Source organism: Gavia stellata, chromosome 2 (genome assembly GCF_030936135.1).
Source record: "Gavia stellata isolate bGavSte3 chromosome 2, bGavSte3.hap2, whole genome shotgun sequence".
NCBI classification, from domain to species: domain Eukaryota; kingdom Metazoa; phylum Chordata; class Aves; order Gaviiformes; family Gaviidae; genus Gavia; species Gavia stellata.
In genome coordinates, this window is record NC_082595.1 from 62,880,328 (window position 1) to 62,907,126 (window position 26,799).

At 44.5% G+C, this 26,799-nt stretch overlaps 1 protein-coding gene across 1 annotated transcript in view; it reads right to left on the reverse strand.

Annotated features, from left to right (window-relative positions):
* Positions 1-26,799, reverse strand: part of SOBP (sine oculis binding protein homolog) — a 115,940-nt gene that overhangs the window by 24,368 nt on the left and 64,773 nt on the right. The window lies entirely within an intron of this gene.

A 26,799-nucleotide genomic window follows, 5' to 3' on the forward strand; every position in this document is an offset into this window, starting at 1 on the left:
GGCTCCAGGGGGGCTCTGGGTCTGCAGGACCCCTCCTGCAAACAGCAACTTGGAGGTCTGTACTTACTCTTCACCCCCTGCCCTGCTCACCTCCCAGGGGGTCCCCCCGCAGAGCTGCCCCTGGGGAAGCAAAGCCCCTGCCAGGTTGGGAAGATGCCACTCAGCTGTTAGCACACACACACATGGCCGTTTGTTTGACATAAAGATCATTCCAAGGCACTGGAGTTCCCTTTTAGCATTGTCTGACTTAGAAAAAAGATGAATATTAAGAAGAAAGCCGAGCCGATTGGGAAGATCTGCAGAAGGACATAGCCGTGCTCTGCTCAGATGCGTGGGGTCAGAGTGAGGAAGAGGAGGGGAATACGTTCCACCCAGAGACAACGGCAAATTACAAACTCCTTTGAGAGGTTAGCGATAATCAGCATAATGGAATTGAAATTCATAATTTAAAGGCTTTTTTGCTTATCCTAATGCTTTTGTGCTTTCTTCCCAGCTAACTGAGTTATCACAAAAGGTATTTACCCTGCACCAAACAATGGAGTGGGCACAGCCTCGCCAGAAGCCGCACAACCTGCCCTTGCTCACCAAGGTGTCCCACGTCTCCCTGCCCAATCCTCCTCCAAAACGCCTACCCTGGACCTGTTCAGGCTTCCTCTCGAGAGGGACTAGGTAGCCCGGGGCATGGCCACTGCCTGAGCAGGGTACACGGGGGTCTGCATATCCAGTACCGCAGCCACTGCATGCTGGCTTATGGGGCTGGGGGGGCTTTGGTCCGGGGGCCCCTGGCAGGGATGCAGACTGTCCCCAAAGGGGAGGGCAGTTCACAGCATCTACTTTCAAGATGACTGTAAGCAAGACTCCGCCTCAGCTGTTGTGACTGGTAATTGATGCTCTTTCACTACCAAATGTCAAACAATACTAGTGACAGACATAATCCAAAGTGTGTCTCTAAGCAGTTATCCAGCCTTGATCACCATTTTCAATGTGCTTACTGCAAGACATTCAGCGTGTTTATTGTGGCAGGCTTTTTCTGTCCAAGATGGCTCGCAATAATTTTTTATGATGATTGTTCCACTTGAATGGAGTGATTATTATAAAAAAAATTTTAAAAAAATCATTCCAGCTGAAACCTGCTGTGAAGGAACCCCGAGGCAGGCTCTAACACACTGTGAATGTGGTTACAATATAGCTCGTAGCGATGCTAGGTGTGAAGGAAAACAGATTTTTACAATGTTTGGAGCTTTGTGCAAAAACAGTTGACAAAACAGAACACTGCAGTCGCCTACAACTTAAAACTGTCCTGTGACTAGTTTCTCTCTGTTTAAAACAGACCAAAGCTTGCCTGCTTACCCCTTCCCTGATGTAACCCTCCTAAACTTCTTGTTCTCCCAAAAATCTTTACCACTGTCTTTTGAGGAGCAAATACTGACTTTATGTCATTTAAATGCGAGACCTACTCTGTCTCCATTTTTCATCCTCATTATGCAAAAGTCTAAGCTACATGAAGCATAAGGAGAAAATAGAGCCATTTGGTAATTAATGGCTAATGATAAATTGATTTCATTTTTTGAATCATTGCAGTTGTCATCTGTGGTATTTAAAACATAGCCTTTTCAAAGCTCTTGCGTTCCTTTGTGTTGGGGGGCTTTTTAATGTTCCCAGCCAAAAGCAACGAATGTAAGTTATGCTAATGCCCGGTGGAAATCCAGGTTGGGTCTTGTTTCATCAGAGTGGCTACATATTTGATTTTGTATATAAACAGCTGAGCTCTGTGTTTTCAACTTCAGTCTGTGGCTTTGAAACCACAGGAAGAACTTTGGATCTGAAACCACTGGTGAAGCCCACAATATGGTGGGCAAAACTTCAGGGAAAATGAATGTCATGCGAGGTGGGGATTGACAAGAGGGAAGTTCTTCTCCCCAGAAACCTTCCTGGCTGAAATAACACAGAATGGGACAGTAACAGCATTTAAACCTTAAAATCCTTAATGTTTTTTTACACTTGTACCATACAAGAGCTGATTACAGGGCACATCCGCACTGCTGTTTCAGTACTGGCTAAGGCCACCACTCTAGCAGTGACAGAAGTCCTAAATAAAATTAAGATGATGCAGAAAATGAAAAAAGGGCAAGAGCAGGAGAGAGAGGTGGGGGGTTTACATGCCCTCAGCAGGACAGACAACCTGTCTCACCAAGACTCACATTGCAGAAATGCCTGAAGAACACTGAAGTCTGAATGCCTTTTCCAAGGGTAATGCAGGCCCCGAGAAGCCTCGTCCCACCGGGAGTCCACTGGCCTTTGAGCATAACTGTGTCATGCAGGAGACTGTGGGGCAGAGCAAACACCGTCTCAAGCCATCAAGTCCCAAGCTCAAGTCTCCAGCTCCCATCAAGCCTCAAGCTCATCAAGACGGCGGCCACAGATCTGCAAGCAGTAGCCCAGCATTTGCATGGTGGTGTGCCCACACAAAAAAGCCAAGAGGCAGTTCCTCTTCCAGACTTAACCTGGTCTGACAGGAGACCATTCAAGTGTGTCTGTAGCCTCCTTCTTGGTGAGCCTAATTCGAGGGCAGGGATTCAACTGTGGAGTCAGCTGAGTGTCTGCATCATGCTCCTCATGGCCTTAGCTTGTGGGTGGCAGTGGGGGAAGCCAGCTTGGTAGACCAGTGGCACGGACATATTTGCAGGTCAGGCAAGCAGTTTGATTCAGGTTATGTGGGCATTGGTCACCTTGATGTCTGACACTTGATGTCCAGGCCAAGACTTCCCATGATGTGCATTCTCACATTCCCCTGGTCCTGAAGTGACCTGGGGAAAAACTCAGCAGCCAGACAGCCAGATGCAAGAACTACATTGAGTAGGTGAAGCTGGGAGTCTCGGAGAACTACAGTATGTGCTTTTCCACAACGAGAGGTTTTGCTTTACGATCCTCAAGCTGTTAGGGCCAAAGTGAGAGCTTGACTTCTTCCTGAAGATGACACGGATGTACCTCCTCAAACTGCTGCCACTAAAGCCATGCAAAGTATCGGCAGTGAGAAGCGTCGTAAACACCTTGAGAACAGGACAAGAACGGTCGGCTTTGAATATTCAGGAAGCCAAAAGAAAGAAAACAAGGCTAGCAGCTGGAAAAACATTTCTGGGGCTTAGAAGTACTTCCTCACAGTGTCCAGTGCCTGCCATCAATTTGGGGCAGCAGGGGATGGTCAAACTAGGAAATCCCCCTCCTTCCTCTCTCTTAGAGAGTGGAAATGCATTTCTTTCCTCATGGGGACATTTACCTCTGTGTCCTTGGAGAACCTTCTGCACAGTTTACATTTTCACATGATCAGCTATAGGAGGCAGCAGAGCAGGCTCTCCATCCCTGGGGTGCCCAAGCCATGGGGACTCGCCAGTGCCTGCTGAGTCCCACTGAGAACCACTGCCAGCCCCTCTTCAGGGGACAGACGAGAGGGCCAGCACCGCTGCCACGCCAGGAGCTCCTCGCTCCTATGCAGGGGCTGCAGAGACCCTGCTCCTCATGAAAAGAGGACCAAACATCAACCACAAAAGGTTTCTTCTGCAAAGCAGCTGTCTACCAGTGCACTGATGAAAGAGAGCCGGTATGTGCCAGGCTTTGCAGCACTCCCTGCATTGAGCCCCAGCAAGCAGGAAAAGAAAGGGAAATTGAGAGCAATTAACACTGCAAATGTTTCTACAAATTCTTTTGAGAATTAGGGATGCTGTTAAGCACGGGAAAACTTAAAGGCAAAAGAGGAAAGGGGCGCTTTATTAGCCTCAAAAAGTATCTTGCTTACTGAGTGACCAAAACCTCTCCATAAGAGAAATCTTCACCCTTGATAATCTCATGCTACCAAGTCTGCAGATAACTTCAGAAGCAAAATGAAGATTTATATTCACTAACTAATTCACTTTTTTATTCAGTACCTGAATAAACATGTTCACCCTTTTTTTCTGAACAAAACTTTATTCTGGTCATATAGCAAAGTAACGTTGTGAGATGGAAAATAACCCATGTGGCTCATCTGTCTAGAATTTATATCTAGTAATATCTTATATGTATTTTTTTCTCCAATATATTTTCTTTTTAATATTCAAGAGAATATAAAAATAACAATAAAACCCCCTCCATTACGTTTGCAGTGGCTCATAGGTTGGTTGACAGGACTATAAATGTAATAATGAGGAGGTTTGAGGGCCAGGGTAATTTTTTTGCTAACACATGATGCTTTTAGCCTAAGGCATTGCTGGAGGCCAATACTGCTTCACCTGGACCAAAATCACCACTGAACAGCCATTAAATCACTCAGACTTAAATGTAATATTACTGGGTTTAGAGAATATTACTGTAATCCAGATTTGAAATATCATTAGTCTGTAGAATAGCAAGTAGGAATGCAATCTGAAACCTTGAGAAATCTTTATTTACCTGTAATGAAAAGGTTCTAAGTCCAATTCTTCCTCTCACCTATACCATTTTACAGTGGCATAACTCTCACACATTTTTATGTCGTTTCTTCTGATTTATGGTTGTACAAGCAAGAAGCGAACAGAATAGAAGTCCCTGGGTGCTTCGCAATATATATATGTTTTTTTCCCACCTATCTATATAGGTCGGGGATCTTCAGCCTTTATTATTACATGTTAATCTTTATCATGCAATAATATTTACAGGCCAGGACCCATTACGCTATATGCTCTAACATATACACGGCCATAGTGTAGGCTGCAGTAGCACTGGCTGGGTCTCAGAATCTACCTGAGGCAGACCCCCCTGCACACATTTCCCCACCTTTCCCAAACATATAAAATGCTTGAGGGACTGCATCAGCTGCTTACTTGGAAAAATAATGTTAGGGGAAGATTGACTTGATTAGGGAAAGATTGACTTGACCGTTAGTAAAAATGGATGAAAAAAAGTCAAAACTTTCCAAGAGGAGCATTGCTGGGTTTTAGTCTATAGAGCTTTGAAGGGAGTCAAAACTGTTCCAGATTTGACTGCGTGTGATTCACACTTTGAGAATTGCTGGTTTCGCTGCTGGTAATGGTACGTACCACCCCACGTCCCAGAATACATTCAGTTTAAAGAGCAGCCCTCTCTCTGGAAACCACATTTGATTAGAACAACCCTGGCCCAGATCCAAAATCTGCTTGGATCAAGGAAAAGTGTGTCACATCAGTTTCAGCCCAGGACTGAGACGTGTCACATCTCTTGCAGATTGGGCATGGAGAGTGGAATTCATTTTCCCATTTCCTCTGGAGATGGGGGCTGGAGAAGACGAAGCCAAGTGAGGGAAATCGCTCGGCCGCGCATAGAGGAAGCATTTTGCATGCCCCTAGTTTCTCTTGCTGCGAGGCACTGGTCCTGGCTGAAACCCAGAGCCCATTGGTACAGACCCAGCTCCCCTTCCCCCTTCTATTAGCACAAAATCACCAGTGGAGAGAGCCTTATTCTGAGCAACTGTTAGGCTCACTCTTGGGCACTCCCATACGGAGCAGGTAAGACTGAAATAAGGGACAGAGAAAAGAAGAGATGGGGAATTCAACAGTCTGCACGTCCTGCAAATAGCAAGGGGAGGAGAGGAGAGGAGAGGAGAGGAGAGGAGAAAGGAGAAAGAGAAAAACAGAAGAGAAGAAAGAAAAAAAAAGAAAAAAGAAAAAGAAAAAAGGAAAAGAAAAAAGAATAAAAGAAAAAAGAAAAAAATTACTCTGTCTCTGGTAGGTAGGATTTACCATGACTGTTATGGTCTGTAGCTATCTTAAACCACTGTTTTCCAGGATTTTAGCCTTAAAAATAATAAATGAGGAGTTATAAAGGTCTGAAACTGCAGCCTAGAGCCAAACATATGGTGAACTAATGTGTGTGAAAACTTTCTTGTCTTCTTCTGCTAATGCCCCTCTTGTTTTACTAAGAACATTCCTACCGTGAAGTCGGGCTTTCTCCAACAGGACCCACCGGCTGCGAGGGTGGTGGGCAGCAACCAGCTTTACTTGTGACCGACGCTGGAGGGAGGGAGGGAGGGCCAGCCCTTCACATACCCTGCTGCCTGCTACGGTGCTTTTGTCAGGCCCAAAACATTTGCTTGTTCTCAAGGAATGGAAAATGCACCTTCTTCCTTGGCGATTTACACCTACCTCTTTTTAAGTAGGGTATGGATGTGGAAAAAAAAAAGTCCCACTAGGTCTTTCCTATGCAGATGAAAAGGTCTTACTTATCCCTCTGTTTAGAAAGTATTTAGCACTGGAGCGTACCTGACACCCGGCTATTTACATAAATCAAATCTATTCTTAGTAACCCCGGGATGAATCTGGGATAACTCCACTGAAGCCAGTGTTGTTTTTTCAATTTGAACCATGTAACTGAGAGTTGAATTTGGCACAAAGTATTACTTTCTCACCAAGGAGGGTACATTACAGCAGAAGGCATCAGATGCGCCATTCGGTAATGAACACAATTACAGAGGACCCTTTAGTAATGCATTGTGTTACTGTAGATGGCACTCATTCCTTGTCTGTATGTATGATGCAGGCTGCAACTGCATAGATTTTATTATGTAAATGCATAATGGCAAACCCTTTCACACTTAAAAGATCATGTAGATGATTTTCTCATTGCATGACATGCACGACAAAGCAGCTGTGTGGAAGATGCACACCAGGACAAAAGAAATCAACGTATTTAAACCTCCACCCTGCAAGTGTATCGCAAGCAAGGCTCCCAAGAGTGCTATGCTCTTTAGACTCCTCCTCAAAGAGGACTAACTGTCTTGCTTTGTCCAGCCCTTTTTCTTCTGTAGGCCTTTCCACAAAACTCCTCCTGACAACAATTTCACAGGGTAGAGCACCACTGGAAATACTCCTCACTGAACCAGCTGAGATCTGGCTGGCACATGAAGACCAGTAGCCATCACATACAAAGACTCCTAACCGTATTTGTTCAATGCAACTGAAGTGTTTGCTTTTCTTGTAAGGGCTTTTCTTTAGATTTATTTTAACACCCACCCCGGGTCAAGTGCTCCTCATCCAGTGACTTACAGCAGTAAAAGAAGGAAGGTTTTGTATCTAGGGTGCTGAGATGGGACTCGACAGATTGGCATTAGTCATTCCTTGCAAACACAAAATTCCTGAGTAACTTTGGACAAGGGGAGGGGTAGGCAGTGAAATAGTCCAGACAGCCCAGTTTTAGATATCTACTTTGATTGCCCAGCTCAGGTCTGTGGACAGAGGTAGGCACCTCAGGAGGGTGGATCACAGCAAGAACCTAACTAAGGCTCTGAACTGGTCCCAGCAGAACTCTCTCTCTCCATCCACTGCAGAGGGAGTGCAGGGAGAGTAAGCTCAGGACAGATCTCTAAAGCTGGGAGGCTTGTATGTTCTTTATTTTCAGTCTGTATCTTTGATCCTCCTTTTAAAATGGGGAGAAGGTTTCTCTTTATCTGACAGGCCTACTTAGAGCATGAGTTTTTTGAAATGGGAATCAGGTTGTCCTACATGTGCATACACCCTCCAGTACAATCAATCACATACAGCGGGTGCCTTGAACCACCATCACCACCACCAAACGACCAAAGTGCAACATTACTGTGGAGCTCTTTCCAGTGTGTGGGATCAGCAATTACAAGGGGCTTTGCCCAAGCCCAGACTTTAGGATTTGGTCCTCTGTGGCTAGGTATAGACATGCGCACACTTGTGCACTCGTTCACATCTTGTTACATGAGATGTTATATGGAATGGCTTGTTGCAGGATGCAAAATAATAATGGGGAAAAGGAAGACAAAAAGTTAAGTATAGCACATTCACCAGTAGTCATGACTGAGAATATTGACTGTTCTTCACATCTGCCAGGCACGTTTATCACCCTGTGATATAGAAGGGAAGATGACTGGGAGGTGGGAACATGCCAGTTAACCTCAGGCACTTGTCCAAGCACAACGAGAGATCTGAGGTATGCGCAAGGGTTGAAATTCCATTATAGGTTTTAAATAATTAAACACTACATGTTTGGAAGCTCATTCCTTCCTATTACTTTTTAAATAATTAATCTGTATTTACATCTATTGAACTTCATGGAGCTATACACATAACAAATTTGAGTCAAGTTGCAGAAGAGAGATTTTTCCTGTCTGACAGCATTACAAATGTTTTTTGTTGTATACAGTAACTTCAGCTATGAGGGATCAGTTAAAAACAGAATCCAAGCTAGATGCTGTACATCACAGGCACATGTGTAAGGGGTTTTCTATCAAATTATTCACAAGTAATCAAAACACTACGAGAAACTGTAAATCCCCAGAGGAAAAAAATGTGCTTCTAACATCTTAGAATAGCAAAAAGTGATTCAAGTTGGAAGACAGTAAACCAAAAAACTGCATGTATTGTTCCTATTAAACATACTCATTATGTTCAAGCTAATGCTGTCAGTTCCATGTAACCGGTAGTACAGTTTGATTAAAAAAACTCCACAAATTCCTGCAATTGAAAATACTAAACTCAAAAGCTAGAATAACAGGTCTAATAGAGTAACTTCTGGTTCAAGCTCAACAAGCCATTAAATACCCAGCAGGTTTCACCTAACTGGAACTACACTTGAGGCACCAAAGCGAACAACCAACACTGTTCAAACCTGCAAAACAATAAAGCACTGAAATGGGCTCTTGAAACCGTAGCTCTGCCCTGGGAAATGAATTTGTAGCAATGGCATCAGGATTACATGTTTATTGTACATGTGATTTCCACCTCAAGTAAGCTTCTATTTACAAGTAAGCAGATACATATGCATTCACTTACGCAATTCTAGCTGGCATTCCTACAAATTCAGTCCAAAAGTCCAACTAAGTTATTTACTTTTCCAACAGCATTACTGCTAATAGAAATGCTGCTGGCCAAACGGCTCTTTCAATTATAGTAAGTGGAGCAAAGCTCCCTTCAAACTGAGATCTCAGTTACACCTGCACAGTTATTCTGGAAGTTAATTAGATTGCACAGGGGTAAATATGGACTTAATGTGCTCTTCAGAGGCCTCATAATGGCAGAAGACATATTAGGGAGAGCAGAAAGAAACCAACTTGACTTTCAAATCCCAGGCTGGCTTTGCAAGGAAGGGAGCAAAAACATCTGTACCTGTAGGTGAAGCAGTCGTGCATTAGAGATCACGGAAAGCCAGTGCCACCTTGCAGGGGAAAGGTTTACTTAAAAAACTTCTTGCAACATTCTTATTTTGTAATCGTTATTAAAAAAAAACAAACCAAGGACACCTAAATCAAGGGTAGGCATTGGATCCAATAACGACAACTCTCCTGTTTGCTCCTTTGACCCGTGCAGCTCTAATTCAGAGTCCTGAGGACAGAAGCTGCACATTTCTGAACAGCAGAAGACAAACAGGGCTGCACAAGAAGAGACCGCGAGGTCAGGTTTCAGTGAAAGCCAGGCTTGCATGCCAGGCACGGAGATCAAGGACTGACTAACTCAAAGCACAGGAAGAATCAGCGCTTCAGATGTCAGCTGTTTCAAGGATTACAGGCCCTCCTGTTTCTGGTGTCAAGGTAATAATCAGAGCTGCGGACGTGTGAGGCTCCTCGCAGTGATAGCTGAACGTGCAGCCCTCAATTTGGATTCAGTTTGGGGGATTTTGTTTCCTTTTTAGACAAAACCAACAGCGCCAAGTATTCATATTTCAAGGCTGTTTTAAGGATCAAACCCCATCTTACTTAATAAAAAGACGAGCAAGATTCAAAGCAGAAAATTACATGGGAGCTTCACATACAGTAGGTGGAGAGGCAGATTCTGTGACTTTTTATCAGAGGTATTCGTTTAGAGATCGGTGCTAATGACAGCTTCTTAAAAATGCGCACACACACACACACCCACCCCCCGTATTGGTGTTTTCATATAAATCCCAATTTTGGCATATTACTTTATTGTGGAGACATCTTCTGTGTACTGGATGGCTTATGCAAATTAACCAAATGTCCTATAAATTAGTCTTGAAATGCCTGGGATAATGAGTTGCCTGCATGGTGAGCAGTGCACAGTATTCAAAGAAGGACTCTTTACAGGCTGGGAGAGCAGGAGAGCATTATAAATGTGCTCAGGCTGCACAAGGCGGGATGCTCCACCAGCATTGTGCTCCTCACCCCGAAAGGCAACGCTGACTGACTAGAATTGAAAAATGCAACGCTAGAAGATAACTTAAAAATTGAAAACCCCAGTAATTAGCTGGTAGGCAGACAATGTGCCCCTAGCTGCTGAAGCCCAAGCCTGCAGATCTTCTTAGCTGACTTGGCCAACACATTTAAACTGGTTGTAAGCTGGATTTTCTTCCTTGCATAATTTGGATTTTCACTGAAGGCTTTTTGACATACGTTATGTATGTGAATGGTATTGTATTCGGTGCTTCTTTTGAAGATGTGCATCTGCCTACCAGAAGTCATACTTCCCTTGTGTTCCTTACCTCAGATGCAGAATGCTTCAAAACTACACTCCCAACTGTATTTTAAAAACAAATGTTTTATGCCGGTTGCCATTTTCTTGTGAAGTGCAGATTTAAGAGCAAGCTTTACGTACAAAGGGCTGGTTCTCTACTCCTGACTCTGGTGGTGTGTGATATAATGATAATAAATCAGATGACAAATCAAAATACACCACTTGCTTTTGGTGTGTGCTTAATTGGCATTCCACCTCTAATAGTTAAATCCATATTGAATTTGTGTGTGGGCACCTTCATTTGCAACATCACAATAATTAAATGACATTAGTTTACAGAAGCAGGTATGTGAGAAAGTGCTATTAGCATTACTTGGCAACAATGACAACCTTAAGGATGCCTTCACCTTGCCTGCCTTTATTTCATTATTGTCATAGAACTAAAGTGGGGAGGGTGAGGGAAAGAGGACGGACGACAGGTATAAAAAACAGAGATGGGTTTTACAAATGGAGCAGTTGCCTTGCCTCCCTCCCTCTCCTTCTGGTACTTCCAAGGCCCCACATTTTCTGCTAAGGACCCGGTGGAGGAAGCCCTCAAAGGAAGCCATTTTATCCCTTTGTCCTGCAATAACCACTGTGTACTCCTGAGCACCCTGCCTTGGAAAGGTCTCTGTTCGCTACTCACAGATAGCATAGGAAGCTCCTCAAAGCACACAAGGCTGCTATGCAAACTGTAATAAAGCTGCCTCTCTGCTATCAATGTCATTAGGCTATGGCGAGTGGCTGGGCCAGCCGCTTGCAGCATAAGCTTTGCACCGACCATGGCTACTCTGATTCGGTGGCGCTTTATCCCCGCTGACAGTTGTGCAGACAAAAGGGATGAGGTAGAGGCAAAGTAGGCAGGAGGAATTCATCGTAGCAATTCACACGAGCCTCAGAAGTGGAATTATGTCCATTTTCTGAACGGGGAGCAGAGACAAAGAGAGATAAAATGACTTGGCCAGGTCACAGGGAATATCTGTAACAGAGCTGAGGAGTGAACGGACGTCTCCTTAAGGACTGGTCTAATACCAGGCGTCGAGACAATCTTCCTTGGATTGAACACAACTCAGGGCTTGTGTTCAGAGTCACAAGCTACCCAGTTTGGTCATACTGAGAAATCAAGCTGTGAGCAGCAGCAGTAACCGACAGGTTTTTAGATGGTAAAAATAGGTTTTTAGATGGTAAAAATCACATTTAGTAACATCTGGGCCTTACAACATTTAGGGAAGGGGACTTTCTAGAGCTAACAGAACCAAGGAGCCAAAGACTACAGGAACTTCGAAAACAAGTGGGGGTATAAAAAAATAAGTGATGAGATTTATCATGGACCTAGGGAAGAAGATAGTTAAACTGAGAGAAAGGAAAGATAGTAATGGAGGAAGAGAGATATTCAGAGAGGGAAGAGAGACCTAAGGAAAAAGTTGCAAGAAGCAGAAAACAAAAAACAAAGGACAAAAATAATTTAAAATGGAAGAATAGCAGATACACTTAGGTGAAAACAGCTCAGCTGGAGTGCCACAGGGAAAATCCCTGCCTCACTGCAGTCAATAAACATGCGCCAGCTTGTGGGAATTCTGGATGGAGGAGCGTGTTTGTGCTGGGGACAGTCACACAAGGAGCAGTGTGAGAAGACAGGCTCCCAGCACAAGGGTACTGAGGCAGGTGAGGTGCAGCCATCGTGCCCCCCCCGGTGCGCTCCACTCGCTCCCTGCTCGGCATCTGCAGCGAGTGTAACGTTAGCAGCAGCTGTTTCAATAATGTTTTAAACCTTCCTGCCCTCCTTTTCAGAGCTCCAAGATGTAGATTCAAATCCCTGGACATTTACAAGCAATTATTTTCTAATGATGCTAGAAGCAAAGCTTCCAGTCCTGTAGCTTCAAAAAACCCTGCCCAGCCATGCTCTGCTGTTGACCTTTTCAAGACCTAAATATATATGAGATACCTAAATAAGATAATTGGCCAAGTATAATGCTGGTATAAGCTGGAGGCCCTTTACCAGAGGTGACAAAGGCCCCCTCTAAGCAGGAGAGAAACTGCAGGAACTCCATCCTTGCTGGTTTGCCCCCTGTGTTCAAAAGCTTCTCTGATGCTTGCTGTTCTCCTGATTTTGTGTGATTTTATTCATGTGCATCCCAGTGTTAGGTTTCACAGTGGATGTGCTTAGCTGTACAAACTGTGCCAAGTGAGCTTACCGGAATGGCAATGTTGTGCAGGAGATGGTACTTTTGCAAGGGCAGCCCCAAATTCCTATTTTCCACTGTTGCATGAGAACAGCCTGTCATGAAGTGTAATATGTGAACGTTTTGTGGCCTTGCAGATAAGCTAGATAGACAGCCGATCCATCATCGTGACTCCGCATCACCACCACGGTGAAGGGATAAGGAGCGAAGCTGATGGCTTCTGCACAACAAACAAACAAGCAGTGTTTGCTCATTTCAATGTGCAAAGCTGACTTGTTTAAATATGAATATGTTGCTTATAGCCAAGTTTTAGTGACAGCAGCCCTGTGGCATCTATCACTGTTTGCACTTTTGCTAAAAATAGTCGCATTGTCTCGATTTTTCCAGATGCCACGTCTGCAGGTAGTTTTCACTCCCTCCACCCCACCTCTACCCATTACCGTTTCCTCCACCCTCCAGGGTATATTGTGCTCAGGAAGATACTAACCACGCAAGGTTCGCGTGGTGTCACGAACACCTGAAATCACTTCCCTGTCCTCACCAAAAGTCTGTGCCCTTTTCTCTCTCTTCTCCTCTCACTTGCTCTCTTTCTCTATCATGCTTACAGGCAGGGGCACCAGGCACAGCTTCAAAATTCCCCCAATGCTTTCACTGAAGAGTGAAGTTGTCTAAAAGGGAGCACACACTGTCGAGACTGCGGAGCAGTTTCTCTCAGACCAGATCGTGATACTCACTGCTTCTCCATTTACAGAAAAACGAGAGATTTTCTCTTCCCGTCCCCGTCCCCCCCCAGCCTACAGCATGTTACAGATATGCTTTAGAATCAAAGCACTGGCTGGAGGAACTAATAGATCTTTTCCATTTCTAGCTTTTCACCGTATATATACTCAGATGAGTATATATACTCAGGTGAGTATATATACTCAAATTCAGGGTGACCTGCTCTGAGTCAGGCTCCTCCCAGAGCTCACCCAGGTGCTGCATTTACAGCTATGAAAAGGAGCAAATCCCACCCAGGAAACAAGCAGCAGTGAGAAAACACACAATGTGAAGTCTGAACACTTCTGATTCCCTCTGAATGCCACAATCCGGGCACTCTGCAAATCCCCCTTCTAAGACAGAGCTATACGGAGTTCCTGGAGGATCAACAAGGTCCAGGCTATTTTGGATTTGCCTTCTTTGCCGTTTTCTAACCCTGAGAGCACTGGGAGGTCCCTTGCCCGCAGCAGCTCATACCTCTGGCATGGGTACCCACATTCATCTGGATGAATTTTGGTGCAGGACAAGGGCTTTGCACACCAGGGATGCAGTACCTCCACGACACTCCTGCTGTGGCAAGTCACCATGGTATCAATGCACTGCCACTCTGACATTCAAAAAGTGGCTCTGAAAATAAAAGGCAGATTCCCCAGGCCACGCAGGATTTTGCTAGCTCAGCACCGAGGAACGCGCAGACAGCCAGCACAGACCATGAACTGCAGCACCCATCAGTCTGTGAAAATTCAAAACGCCGTTTCCACTTCTCCTCGCAACATACCGGCACTAGTGGCAATCCTCAGTGTTTTACAGCAGAGCTATTTTCTCCACTGTGTTAATCAGATTTGGTTTCAGCAGGTTTTCCTAGCAGCACGGAGGAGAAACTGGGCCAAACTTGTGTACATTATGGCTCCTCCCAGCACTCACAGTAACTCAGCTGAGCTGGAGGCAAACAGCGGTGGGATTATAGTAAATTCGATGGATGCAAGCACAGCCTGCTTTCCAAGTACGAGAGCAAGGTACTGCAGCTCACCCAAGCAGGCTGCTGCAGTCCGGTCAGTCCCCACCTCCTGGCTGAGCGCAGAGGCGGCCGCAGAGGGACAGCAGCTCAGGGACACCAAAGGGACACATCTCACCAGGGCAGCACTGGAGAGGAAAGTTCTCTGCTCCTGGACAGAAGGCAGCCACCACTGCTGTCACTGCTGCTGTGTGGTGACTTAGGGCAGCTGCGACTTCAGTGAGGTCCTGCAAGGAAGGATTTTGATAAGCAATGTGGGCAAATATCTGCATTTATGTGGGGGGGTATGTCAGCAGCCAGGCCCTCTGGTTGTTTCCTTTCACTGATCGCAATGATCTTGAGCTAATCTGGTTTGAACTTTGGACAGCTTGCACTCATCCAGGCCTTGGCCATGCTTTGCTACTGGGGAGGCTTTCAGCCCTAGTTTGTGGCTGGAGGAAGAAGAGACCTAAACCTGGACTGCCGGACTGTGCAAGCGCATCAGCTATAACCCCTCATCCCTCATCAAATGAACGTGGTGGCATGGTGACTGAGAAGGATGACAGCACAGAGCCCTGTGGCAATGCACCCAGCACACCCGCTGGGGAGAAAAGCACTTGCTCAACACAGCCCCTTGCAATCTCTCGGAAAGGAAGAAATAGGATATGCGTAAGATAAGACTGGACACATTTTCCAGGCCCTGCACAACCCCTGTGCCTGTAAGGGTGTGCGTGCACCTGCCGAGGATGTCGTTCCTCCCCAGGCAGGTGCTCTGGCAGGGGCACCGTGTGCTGCGGGTGCGTGCACAGCCGGGAGTCTCACCTGCGTGCTTTTCTCATGGCACTCCCTGCTTCCAATTTAAAGAAGAGACTGGATCCTGAAGGATCTGGCGGTTTACATGAGACACGGTCCCAGAGATTTATTAATACAAAGTAAAAAATAACTGATAAGAGAAGCGTTTACCATTTCTCTCTACTGAGTCAATCTCTTAGCTCTTTAATATTTTACTTTCCAGCATCCGTCAGCTCTTATGACTTGGTGCCGGGCCAGCTGTAACACGAGACACCAGCACAATGTCCTAGCACTATCTTCCAGCATTACATAAACGTATGTTTGGGACAGATTCTCATCCACTTTGAGGCTCCTTTGCACCACTCTGGCAGCAGAAAGGGGCCACGGGAGTACATTACATGCACACCACCTTTTGAGACTTCTTTCTATTGCCAGGGTGATGTAAACGCATCCCTGGCTCGAGCCAGAATCTGGCCCTTCACTTAATGTGTTTAACAAATGAAGCTGCTGTTTGAATCCCGAAGACAGAGAGAGGGTCAGTAACCAAGTGAGCACTGACTGCTTCTTCCCTTGGCAGTCAGGAATCCACGTTGTTAGAAAGTGGAAATGTATCGGTGTGTTAGCTTCCTAACCACAAAAAAATCTCTTGGAATATTACTGTTTCCCATCTTGACCAAGGAGACAGTAATTTCAGTGGCATGTGCAGTAATGTTCATTCAGGACTGGCCACAGGTAGTCAATTATTCCTCTGCCTGTCTAGAAGAAGCATGTTTACTCCTCATAATAAAAAGTATTAGTACAATACAGAGTTTATTGCTCAATTAGGAAAGTGACATGCAATGAGTTACAGCCTCTTGTGGAGAATATAGCTAGAAACGAATTTTTGCAGCTATAAATGAGATTTTGCAGCTAGAAACAAATTTTTGCAGCTGAATGAAATACCACCCTCCTCCCCATCAGACACACAAAAGCTAGACAACTTAAGAGCCAACTGACAGGTATTTTAGGACCAATATTTAACCAGCCTGTACAACCGAATATTGTATTGTATATTAAAGCTCTAGACTATAATTGTGTTCCTTTCTCTGTTTAAAACATTTTTAATGGATCATTCAGGCACTGATTAAAAAAAAAAAAAAAGCACAGAATTAAATTTTGGTCCCGAGCATAAACAAAGCTGTGCATTGAGCAGAATTTGAAAATGTTGTACACATGCACACTTTGATCACTTTGTGGGATCCACACTCACTACTCTGTTTGCTTCAGTTACTATGCATTGCCTGGACAGTCAAATTATTTTTAAATACCTAAAAGAAAACCTCAGAACCTGTTTTCTCCTATTGTGTCAGATAACAATTCATAATAAATGAACTTCTCTGCAAATACCAAGAGTGCTGTTGCTAGCTATTTGGAGCATAACACAACATTAAATAATAGATATCGCTTTTCACTTCTAACATTTTAATCTCGATCTCAAATTGCATGCAAAGGCAATTAAATAACAGCATGCCCATTTCAAAGCTGAAGACTAGACATCTAAACACAAAGTTAGCAGAAACCTAACTTCAAGCATACAAGCAGTCCCTCTGCTTGAACTGAATGGCTCTACATGCAAGCTTGAAGTTAGACGCACGCAGAATTATGGAGTTCAGCTGATGACTGTAGCTATTGAACATGTAGGTGTCATATGGAAGGTATTTAGCTAGTTAATGAACAGATATAGGCACATCTAAAGGTGGTTTAACCAATCCTAAATCAGCACTTAATTATTTGGAGTAAATCACGCTCTAGAAGTGCTTGCCTTCCTCTGTTAACTATCAATGGGACCTAGAGAGAGTCCAGGCAGATGTCAAATACTGAGATGCTACAGCTGGGCATGTGAACTGAACCATGTCCTAAACCAAAGGGTGCTGTGGAACTGGGAAGAAATGTGGCACAGGTGAAAACCACAGTGAAATGTGGAACCAGCTGAAGCTCAGACTGAAACATCCATTGTCTGTGAGTGCAACTGAGAGCGTTTGACCACTGGAATCCCACAGGAGTATTATCCTGAGGGATATCAAGCACAAGGAGACATGCACGGTCCTTAAAAAGAGAAGTAACCTCTGGCATGATGAAGGTTTCACTGAAGTTGTTAATGCTAGTTTGGTGCAAGGCATACAGCATGGAAATAATTTAGATTACCATGAGCAAAATGGACCCTGCTTGTAAAGAACAGCTGTGGTCAAGATACTGCTGCACACTGACCTGCATGTACACCCACCTGAAAGACCCCAGTCTGCAAATGAAAGCATGAACAAGAAAACTTCATGTAGGGAAACAGCCACTTCTTCCCAGAGACAGAGACAATGCACATGGAAAGCACACTCTGCAAGACAACATTTATAAAACTGTTGACAGATATCATCCCCTGTTTGACTTATGGAGCCATCAAAAGCTCACTTCCACGGAGCATTTTTGGACCCTTTAGTTGACTAAATCACCAATTTACAATCTGTCAGACTTCATTATGCAGATTAAGAGTCTTTCTTTGGTTTCATTTGTTATGCATTAATAAGAGAGCATTGGTGACTGTATCCTCTCGCACAACCAAAGCCTTTCTGCCATTACATAGTAAATTTTGTTCTTTCTAGCGTTCGAAAAAAACCTCTGCACAACAGCAACACGGCTTAGTTGCTATGCAAAGACTTAGAGCCACTGCATAGGGATCAGTTCCAGAGTTTGGTTTGATTCGAACCGACCCAGACAAACCACACCTGGATGTGATCTGATGAGGTTTTCCTGCTTGCCTGTTTCTCTCGTCTACAGGTGAAGCGTGTGCTCAGGCCAGACAACCCTGTACGATCCCGATGCATGTTTACTGCCTTCCAGCTTGATGCCCGGTGCAGTTAAAATACTCAGTACCAACAGGCAGATTTATTATGAATGCTGGTAGCTATCTTTTTTCTCTCTCATTGACTAGATGTGACTCAAAAAGTTAATGGTAATTGCTCTCATCTTCATTTAGCAATGAGAGAGAGAGAGAAATGGGAGCAATTTGCGGATCTGAGAACAGGTCATTACAGGTGTGTTATATTAGTGTATTCATGAGCCCCCTGGGACAGCCATGCTGCGATATCCAATAACTTTCTTAATGTGTAATTACACACCATTGGACTATAATTGATTAATTGAAAAGAGAATGTAGGCAGATGCTAGGCCAAGGCTGCTGCTGCTCATTAAATGAGTATGTCCTTGCTTCTTTTTAATAAGTTAAGTGAACTACTCAAAAGCAATTAAGTGAGAACTGAAATTCATTAGATTTTAAGTAATTATTGGTATTAACTTCTATAATAAAATGCAGGATTTATATTTTGGGGGTTTTTTTCCTATCCTGAAAGCAATATAATACGCGTCACTGCTGAGATGTAAAAAAGGTGCCTGCTACAGACAGCACTGAGCAGTGAGATACGTCCTCCTTGCAGAAAGATCTTCCTCGGTGTGCCTTCAGAAAACTGCATGGTGTTAATCTGCCTTCTTGGGACGTCATTCCTGGAAGCCCTGCACAGTCCTAGGGATTCCGAAAGAGAGGGGGCCACACACTAAATATCCCAGAGCACCCACAAGTCTCCCTGCAGTCCAGCTGAATGGTGGCCAGGCTCTTCTCAACCCTCCTTCCCATGAGCTAGATCTTAACTCTGAGAAATAAAAAGAGCACGGGCTCCCGGTTTTCAAGATCCCACTCTCTTACTGCTGTATGTTGGCTCTTAAAGGGGTCAAAGCCTTCAAACTCTTTTCCTTTTTAACAGGGGCAACACATGCAGCAAGATGAGACATAAGCCAATTGCACCGTTACAGAAAGTCACACTGGTCTATGTAGGCATCATTTCAGACCTGACAAAACCCGTTCTCATTAACGCCCTGCATGAGTGAGAGCCCGGGTCACAGGTGCAAAAGGACTTGAGCACCGGAAAACTAAAGCCAGTTTTATGGCCTGACCCTGTGCTGCAGGTACAGCCGCGGCGAGATGTGGAGCGAGGGACGGCTCCTCCCAGGTAGCGGCCAGGGTGCCCCACGGGCCCTACTGAGTCATCTGCACAGACCCCAAGAAGAAAACATTTATAGCTCTGGGTGATGACTTTGGAAATTTTATTTCCACTTTACGTGGAAGGAAATCCGATGAATTTTATTTCACCGCACTTCACTTCCTTTGGAACAAGGCATATCTTTATTCTTTAACGTTCTATAAAAACTGTCTGAATTTTATTTAAATTGGTTATGAATGCCAGTTTCATAAAGCAAAGCCACGATTCACAACTGGTTTTCTTTCCAAGGGATACAAACCTGCTTTTTTTTTCCAGTTTTATAGAGTTTTGGGTGGGGGGATGACTGACAATTTTTTTCAGGCTTTTTTACTTTAAAATTTATTGAAATTGTTATTAAGAAGTAGCCTGTTAAAAAATGCATTTTCAGCTAAGAGTTTCTTAACTTTTTACTTGTTTAAATTCCCAGTCAATAAAAAGTCTGATTTTTTAAAAATGATATTTTAAAAAGCAATTTTTCAATGAGAACATGTTTAATATGAAAATTATAACTTCAGAAAACACATCAAATGAGGAAAGCAAAGAGTAAAAATGGAGTAATACAACACAGTATTGCAGTGAGGAGAAATTAAGGTTGGAGAAGTTATTCAGAGGTCACCAGTAATTGCACATTAATTAATAAAAATTTTAATGCTTGTTCTGGGGAGGAAGATGACAGAATTGGAGCTGTAATGGGATTTTAATTATTATCCTTTTGAACAAATGCATTTTGCTTCTCTTTTGAAATAATAATAATAACAGTGATGTTAAAAACTAGAAAACATGCCTCCTTCTTTGGAAAGGCAAGTTTGTGTTCACTAAGTGTCAAGCGTCACATCCTAAAATAATGCTCCTGTATTGGTATGAAGGAAAATGCTAAACTAGAGACACTGGGGTGAAGTTGCTTGCTATTTCTAGCGTACCCAAGGTGAGTGCTGCGGGAAAGGGGATATGACTCGCTCTCGGCTCTGGGAGGCCAATCACCCACTGTCGGTAGCCGTGGTCTTTCCCAAATCTGCCCTGTTCCCATTGCCTGTCTTCCCATGCCGCCTACCCCTCTCACTGTCACACCTTTTATTCCATCTCTTCATCTCCCTGAATCATCTTCCTTAATTCGTTTCACTGGACTGAAAAGGCAAGGATTATGTAGAGCTACTGGGGATACCAGCCTACTTGTGTGGGAAGCTGCATGCCTGGCTGCAGGGGAGCTTCGTTCCTTTTATCCCCATCTCCTTCCCGCCGCTCCCCATGCTCCCGGGGATTTTATACCTTGTGTTTTATGTGTTGCTGGGAACTGGCAGAGACTTACCCTCCTTGCTGCTCTCAAGGGTTAATGGCACTCCCCTGCCCACCTCTGCAGAAGACGTGGGGAATCCCTCGCCCTCCTTAATGCTGTAGGTCACGGTCCCTCGCTAACCCTGAGTATAAAAGGAGTGAGGTTTGGGCCTTCTTTCCAGTAGACCTGCTGTCTCAGACTTGCTATGACAGGGTTGTATTTTCTGTAAGTTCCTACAGCTAGTCTCTGATTGCAGCTTCAGCTTAAATATTATTAATAAAGATCATGTTTTCTACACTTCAAATTAGCTGTTAGCCTTTTCTTGTCTACAGAATACAAGGTGTCATTCAGAGCCAACTTAAAGTTAACAGGAGGGATCCTATTGATTTCACTGGGCTTTGGACTGGAGGTTGTGGAGTCCTAAACATGGTGTGAGTCAAGAAAAAAAAAGTGTATTTCTTTAGCAGGATGGTGATGCAGGATGGGGCAAGGGGAACAGAAGGCCTGAAAGAGCAAGGAAGTCTCTCAAGACCCTCAAGAAGGTCTGCTGCAGCCCCAGGAACAGGTCCCAAACCTCCCAGGTCCAGCCCGTGCTGCCGTAACATCAGCAACTGCCTTCACTTCTATTATGGAGTAGAAAAACATATGATTAAAAAGTAGGGCAAGAGGGACACAGCCCATGCACCAGGCAAGACACTGGATGCATTTGTTCTAAAACAGTAAATAGATGTGTGTAGACAGGCATAGAGCCTATCATTTCCTGGGGACAGCATATCGCGGGGCAGCTGGCAGGCTGCAGCTCTGTACTTGGTCCTGCATTATCCCGGCGAGATGCCTATCAGGGCGCAGCTGCCGAGGCAGCCAGTGCCCCGTGGGTGCCTACCTGCGCAGGCAGGCAGCGGGCAGGGAGTGTCAGTCGGAGCCTGCCCTCGTGCCCCATGCTCCGGCGATGGGTGCTGGGGCTTTCCTCTCCCCCCCGGGCTGCATATCTGCCCGTGACCTGAGCGCTGCCTTTTTTCAGTGCATTTGCCCAGCACCTGTGGACTTTCAAGTCTTAGGAGTGTGCGTAAGGTGAACACCACATAGCCCTTAATTCAGCCAGGCACCAATTAAAGACAAAAAAAAACTTTATCATAATTTTGCCTGGTTTGTTACCCCTGCTTGAAGAGAAACAGAATGCAAGTTTTTTGGTGGGGTTTTGGGGAGGTTCTTTTTAAAATATTCTGCTATAACTCATGAACAATTTAGTTTTTGAAAATGAAACGTTACAGGCGATTAGTCTACGATATGACCTAAGCCTTACTGTTAGTTCAGTCACAAGAAAGGCTGAATTTCATGCGGCCAAGATTACTGAGGTTTTAAGAACATCAGTATCAAATCACTGCTACAATTGCTTTTCTCAATATTTTTGTTCCAGAGCCATAACTGCCATTCTGACAGCTCTCTGTGCCTGATCCAAAGTCCCTGAAACCAACGGCGGGCTCTCTGTCCTCTGTTATGGGTTTTCCACGGCCATTTGCTCGAATCATTGTGTACGCCATGGTGCAGCTGATGGAGCAGCATCGGTTGCTCTCAGGCTGCGGCAGCAAACTGAGCAAGAAACTGATAAAATCCATCAGTAAACCACCAAAAAATAGCACCAGCGGTGAGATGCAGCAAATGTTGAGTGATGCTGAAACTGGTAGGTGCCGCCGTGGAGGTTTTAACTCTTGTCAGGCTTGGCACCAGTAGCTCTATGACCTGGAGCTCCACGGGGTGTCACCGATCTCATCCCCTTCTCCCCTCCCACCTCTCCAGGGTGGCAAAATCGCCTCCTGACCACAAGGTCGGTACCTTAAAGGCTAGATGTGGCCCTGCATCCCTCAGAGCTGTCAGGCAGCAGTCCTGCTCCAGCTTTCTGGCCGAAAGCTCTGCGCATCCCAAAGTCTGGGCCAGGATGAAGGAAGCGCTCTCCCTCTCCCTCTGCCAGTTTGCACCTAGCAGGGTGAAGGAAGAGCCAGGGAGAACTACAGCGAGGAAAAGCCTTTGCTTTTTTTCTCCTCTCTGCTAGGAATAAGGAGGCAGCATGGGAGACAAAAAGGGGGGAAAGGCAAGAGAGGGGATGAGCAAAGCTCTCTTCCCCAAATTCAGTCCTCCTTTGAGGGCACTGTGGTTATAAATGTACTGATGGATATCTCCTTTTAATGCTGAAGCACTAACAGGGAGCGGTTTTGCTTGACACTGAGGCACAGGAAACAAGTCAGTCACATTAAAAAAAAGAATCGAAATCTCACTTTCTAAAACCAAAACTCTCATGGCTTCCAAAGGATACCAATATTTTATATTTAACTTGACTACGACTACAAAACCTACTGGCCTCATTTGATCACAAATATTCTCATTGCTTTTTAAAATCAGTCTTGTAGGTATGCAATCTGTCCCACATTCCAGCAGCGTAACGCTGCGGTTAACCTGCCTGCATCCTTGCTGCCCTGTCCGGGTGCCCCACGTGTGCCACATGGCCTGACCCTGCCTGTGCTGCTGGAACAGCAGAGCAAAGCAACACGACTTCAAGAAAAGCATCAGCTGTAGCTCTGGCTTCTCTCAGCCATGCCGCAGCCTCCCCAAAGGCCTTTTGCTTGTAGGAGAATGTTTTGCATTTCATGTTTCAGTTGTAGATGTGTTTTCAGAGCTTTCTCTGCCTCTTTTTGTTAGTGATTAAAGATAACTGGCCGTAGGTGAGTTTGCATTAAATCCAATAACAAGCATGTTTTATTTTGTGTCTTTTACGTAACAGCTTCCAAGCACCAGGACTACCTTTTAATTCACCACATACTGGAATCAAGAATTTATCCTCCCAGAGCAGAACTACTAAGAGCAGGCTATTTGATTTCAAAGAGAAAAAGATCATGATTTTACTGCAGGAAAACTGTGGATCACAGCTGGGTGTGGGACTGGAAATGATTTTTTTTTCAGGGTTTTTATGTTTTGTTTGGTTATTTGTTTGCTTTACATATAATCCCATAGCAGTGGGTGGTACTCAGATCATCTCCATAAACAAATGAACTGGAAAGCAACCTGGCGTTTAATTTCCTTAACCCCTCAAACCCTTCTTTGTTCATACAGCAGCACGCCAATCTGAAACCTTGACTCGATATTCTGGGTAACTGGAGGGGGGGGAAAGGACGAACTGTTGGTTTTTCTTTCCCACTTTTGTTAAAAGGCATCCAAGCATGGCTCTTCCTACCCTGACTAACCTGGGTAGATGCCAGATGGATTTTTCCTTTCTCTAGGCAATGGCTCAGGAATTTCAACCAGCTAGAGCCGAGGCTGTGGGCTTTTCACTGGCTTTTTCACTCTAGCCTACCCCTTCTCCACAGTTAATCCCATCTCTCTCCCCACATCCAGTATTAGTTGGACTGTAGTGCTCCTTGACAATCAGCTTCCAGAAGACTAAGTTCTGCCTCTTCCTTGTGGAAACAAAGAGATGTGCCTGAAAGAAAAGCTTCCAGCCACTCGTGAAATAAGAAATTAAAATCCTGAGGCAGCGCCTGTGAGAGAAGAGTGGACGGCTGGCCAAGACAGCATGCTGGCCTGGCTCTTTAAAAATAAATATGTTTTATGTAGTTCCCAGTATTTATCATGAGTAGCTAAACTTAAGAAAATACAATTCTCAAAAATACTGAAAAGCTCACAAGGAAAATTTGTTGTCCTCATTGACCAGAGTATCTTAGTAACTTTTGTCTTATACAACAAACGGCATGACACACAACAACATATCTGGATTTAACGGGGAAATGAATACCCTAACCTAATCCTGTAACTGCATAATGGCTTTCTACACCAACAAAAATCTTTAATTGTCACTGCTTTTCTTCATGCACAGAACTACTGTAAGCACTCAGGGGTTTCTTTTGTCTAAATTACACCTCTTTCTTCCTCCTATTTCCTATCAAGCTCGCTCTCTCAAAAAAAACCCCAAATAGCTGAGTTGTACCTCACTAACCAAAATACCTCTTCTTCTGAGGAGTAAGCAATGAAGAAAGCATACAATTTGTAATACTGTATGTTACTATGCTTTCAAATCTCTCCAAGTAGTGAGGAGTTAAAGCTCGCCATGCATGCCTGTGACCTGGGATGTTAAAATTCAGCCAGTGTAGCACGGCTCTTGCAGGAGAGCCCTGGCATGCAGAACCAGCAGCAGCACCCCAGCCCCTGGATCCCGCCCGGCAGCACCCTCCGGCATAAGTGTTTCCCAAACAGAGGAGCCTGCGCGTGCTGGAACAAACCTTGCCGGAAAATGGCAGCTGAACCCTAAAGCAAAGAAAGCACTTTCGAGCCGAAGCCTCCAATTTCACCTGACAGGCTATTACAGTACTTACTCTTAACTGCACTGAGAAAACTCCAAGGATTTCCCGATTCTCAAAAGCATAAACAAGTTTCAGATTCTCTTTCATTTAAAAAATCTCAGCTTTTCTTTCAGCCAGCATCTGACTTGCACTGTTAGACTCCGGGTAAGTTTTTACCATTGGGAAAATATTTTTTAAAAGGAAGCAGCTGTCCCCACTCGTTTCCTTCATTCTTCCCCCCTCTCTCCTCTCCCAAGGAGACAATTCCTAGCACAAGTGTAGGAATACTGACTAGCCTTTAGGAGAAAGATGCTGTCCTAATGGCCAGTTCCTGTGAAATTTGCTTTACTCTCGAGCACATTTTAATATAGCATTGTTTCCCAAAAAGTAAAAATACAGAAGGAAAACCACTACCTCCTCTGTGAAACATGTAGCATCTTCGACAAATAATAACACTAGTTCCCTCCCCACCAAAGGCTAGGCCCAGCAGCATATTTTCACTGAAAGTTCCTAAAATACATCTTTAAATATAGCAGAGGTACATATTCATTATTTGTCTGCTTTTTTTTTTTCCACATACAAATTGAGTACAGATTACACCCCTGACAATTTTGTTTCCAATAGCATAGGAAAAATAAAACTATGACAAATTGGTTTTATTACTTCCTTAAACAAGAACTGAAACTTGTCCAAAAAAGCACATGAAGGACTAGCTTGGATGACTTGAGCTTTTGCCAGGTACAGAAGTGACATAATAAAGCAAAAAGTTAAATGCATATTAACAGAGAAATAATTAACTGGGCATTAAAAGAATGCTTGATTTTAATAGCACAAAGAGGGTTAATTGGTTCATTGATTGCTTGCACTAAAAATAAAGCAGATTTTCAATTGAAATAATACATGACATTTTATATCGTGTTGTCTCCCAACTCTAGTCCTGAACTCCTCCAACACCAAGAAGCCGTATTGACTTCGGGGGCACCTTTGTGTCCTGTGATGGTTCATCAGGCCTGATTTGACCAGCGGCACAGTAATTAGGCATGGCCTCGAAGAAACAGGTTCACTTATTTGGCACAAGAATTGTGACTGCACCGGGGAATCGCTTTTTGTGTTTGCCTAGTTTCTTCCCTTTAGGACCTAACCCTGCTGTCCCTGGAACCAACAGCAACTTTGCAAGGGGTTTAAGAGGAAGCAAGATCAGGTCTTATGGGTCACGTCGCTTTTTGCTGGGGAGAATTACACTGGCAACGCACTGACCTTTCCGAGTGACACCTGTGGCTCTAAAAAGCATTGTCATTACCTAACCGGGGGTTGGCTCAGCACAGGGGACGCCTTGGGGGTAGGTGACCCTATGAGCCCACTAGTGAAGGTCAGGCCAAGACGCTCTGCGCTCTGGCTAGTGCGGGGGACGGGGACTGGCCACAACCTCTGGGCTGCTGCCCTCCGCTCTGGGCTTCTCTGATCACCTGCCTGAATCTGGGGGCTGGCTTTGGCGCTGGGTTATGTCGGCTCATCAGCTCGACTTCGCTGGATGCTGCACCTGGGACACCAAGATTAGCGTTTGGCCCTGCGTTCTCTAGGGGGGAGGCAGACACGGGTTTTAATGCAGAGGAAACGCAGCTCCTCCACTGCCGTCCCCTCCTCTATGGTTATAATGAGAAAAAAAGTGTTGCTGTTTCAAAATATAACCACGTGTTCTGACTCTCCACAAATATTTCCATTTAGTCAAACGATACATTTTTAGTTAAGTGCGGCTGAGAAGAAAGGCAAATGCAAGGGAGAGATCTACCAATTCATCTAAAACTCCCTTTTCAAAAGCCATGCATGAATCTCTCTTAAATGTATTGCAATTCATTCTCTGTTTACTTTAGGCAAACAGAGAAACTCACCGTGGAGCACTCATTTTCGCAAGCTAATCAAGAACATTAGGTCCCAACAGATTCATTTAA